The sequence below is a fragment of the Engystomops pustulosus genome, unplaced genomic scaffold (assembly GCF_040894005.1).
Source record: "Engystomops pustulosus unplaced genomic scaffold, aEngPut4.maternal MAT_SCAFFOLD_695, whole genome shotgun sequence".
NCBI lineage: Eukaryota > Metazoa > Chordata > Amphibia > Anura > Leptodactylidae > Engystomops > Engystomops pustulosus.
In genome coordinates this window covers 15151-18180 of record NW_027285574.1, presented here as the reverse complement: position 1 = coordinate 18180, position 3030 = coordinate 15151, and positions in this window count along the sequence as shown.

Here is a 3030-nt window from a genome sequence, read left to right as displayed (position 1 = left end):
ACCCCTACATTCTATTGTGTGCATGGACCATCTGGAGGCCATATGCTGCTGGCCAGCTCTGGTTTTCATTCCCATCCGGTCCATAGCTGAGCCATGGGCGGCTCTTTCAATTACCCAGGGGGTATGCAACACCCCTGCCAAAGTGTAGGCAGGCTGGTAGTTGTGAATAGTGCCCTCTCCAGGTTAGGAGCTGTCAGAGGGAGTCATGAACCTCTGTAGCAACTGTAGATTCTGCCTGGACAGGCAATAGTTAAATGGGTGTAATATGTTAACCATTTATATGGTTGTATTGTAAACTGGAGTGTGATTGGACAGGTGCTACCACCAGACCAGGGGGGAGCATAAAACCCCTGTGCAGTGGGAGCGCTTGGTCCAGTCCAGACCTCCTGCTCCTTCTCAGGAGTCTGCTCTTTAGAATCTGCCAGCAGTCTTGACCTCATGGTCTTTCCACAGAGCAGAGAGTCTGTCTTTGCCTGTCAGCACTCTTAGCACATGGATTAAGTGAAGACAGAGAGAAAGTGTTCAGTACACCTTCAGTACTGACACAGAACCCAATCCTGAAAGCAATGCCAGGACCAGAGTCAAGAGACTCCTATCCAGAGCTTCAGGTTCCACAGTTTGGACCAGGCTCGTGGTTTATTCCTGAGGACCACTCTAGACCACTCCAGTACCAGAATCTGCTGTTGATCGTTTAGGCCCATTGCCTGCTTCCCCATGCCTTACCCATGGATCTATCCTACAGACACTCAGGGTTTGCCCCAGGGAGAACTAGTACATCAGTCTCTCCCTCCATATTTCTTGCACACACCATCTGCTGTAGACTTGCCAGGCTGTGGGACAGCCCTCCAGTCCCCATACCAAGCACATCAGCGTGCCCTAGGTCGCAATTGCCAGCCACTCCGGTATTCTGGGCCCTGGCTGCCTCCAGGCCCCAAGAAAAGGCTAGGCCCCGGTGGGGGATGTTGTAGTTCCCATGCTGCCAGCCCCACCCTTCATACTGATGTGAATGCATCATGTTCAAGCCATCCCTCCTCCAGCCACATGAGAACCATAGGCTGCTTACGGGAGAGAGAGCATTGTGGAACAAGAAGTGTGTGGTAAGTGGGGGAGCAAGGAGTTTGTGTTAAGAGAGGAATTAGTTTGGGTGTTGTCAATGGGGGAGGATAGAGTATGTGTTGTCAGTGGTGAAGGATGATGTGTGTTTGTGTTGTCAGTGACGGGAGCTTTTATGTTGACAAATTTAAAAGGGGGAGTGTATGCTGTCAGAGGGGGAGCTTGGATGTTGTCAGTGGGGTGGTTGGAGTGTGTGTTGTCAGTGGAGGAGGGGGGAGTAGTGTGTGTTCTGAGTGAGGGGGAGCTTGTGTATTGTCAGTGAGGGAGGGGGAAGTGTCTGTAGTAGTTAAACCCCATGCGGGTCAAAGGAAGTGTTTTCAATTTTAAAAAAGCATCATGGGGTTCGTTATTGTATGTATTATAGATATGCATCTCCTAATTATATATAAATATACATTATATGTTTAATAGATACAGAGGATGTGTGATTTATTTTTGCTGTGTAAATTTTAGCAAACTAAAAATAGGATATCCAATTGTTATAGCAATCAGTGAGGCCATTAGGAGGCTATTCCCACTCTACCAAGGTCACAGTGCAATAGTTCTATATAAATTCTTTATTGTATATTAGAACCATTACCACCATAAGTGGTACCAAACATAAGGAGGGGGAAATGCAATAGAAGATTGCTTGTTTACCTCCCTGCATGCTTATTCACCAATAAAGGACGTCATTCCTATCTTTGGAAACGGTGAGTGCCGTCATCTTTTTCTGCTATTGCATATGGACTCTCTCTCACACACTGACTGAGCACCGCCGGAAGGTTCTAACGTGATCACATTTGCCCTAGTACATCATCCTAAGTTGCGTATTAAAGCTGTCAGAGATAGTATTGGGACTGTACCCGCCAAAGACACTCTTCTATTTATACAGAAAATGTAATAAACCTTTAACCCCTTCCCAACATTTGACGTAATAGTACTGCATGGTGGGAGGTGCGTTCCCGCATTTTGCAGTATTATTATGTCATGCTTCTGGCACCGGCTCCTGAACGAAGCCGGTACCCAAAGCATTGGGTACCAGCTGTATGTTACAGCTGGCACCCATCTCTAGCACCTCCGATCACAGGAATGAACCCCTTGCAAGGGTCCTGTGGGCGGATTCGGACCCCCCGCGGTGCCAATGCCCCGGGGTAGCGCAGTTTCCTTCAGGATCCGGGTCCTGCCTTCTGCCTTCTGAGCATATGCAGCACGCTCAGTGTGTCACATAATACAGTGTAATACATCTGAAGAAGAGCTTGAACAAGCGATCAGAGTATCGCTTGTTCAAGCCAACCTGTAAAAGTAAAAAAAAAAGCACACTTAACACTTAATAAAAACATTTTTTAATAAAAAGAATTAAATAAAGTTAAAGTCCCCTAAACACAAACATTCCCTATACATATCTAATAAAGTAAAAAAAAAACACAAAATCAGCAATACCCCCCCCCCCCCCACATATTTGGTATCGCCGCGTCCATAAAAATCTGTACAATAACTCAGAAACATTATTGGACCTGCTTGGTGAGCGCCGTAAAACAAAGCCCGAAAAACAGTACATTTTTCATAAAATCCCTTCACAAAAATGTTCTAAAAAGTGATCAAAAAAAGTAATGTGTGCCAAGATGTTATCACTGAAAAGGACAACTCAACATGCAAAAAATAAGCCCTAAACCAGCTCTGTCAACCAAAAAATATTAAAGTTATGTCTAAAAGATGATGATATGAAAATAAATGAGATTTTTTCTGTATTAGTTTATCTTCAGTAAAATTGTAAATATATATAAAAAAAAATATATATAAATGAGTTATCACCATAGTGCCAAAATGTTATCACTGAAAAGGACAACTCAACATGCAAAAAATAAGCCCTAAACCAGCTCTGTCAACCAGAAAATATTAAAGTTATGTCTAAAAGATGATGATATGAAAATAAAT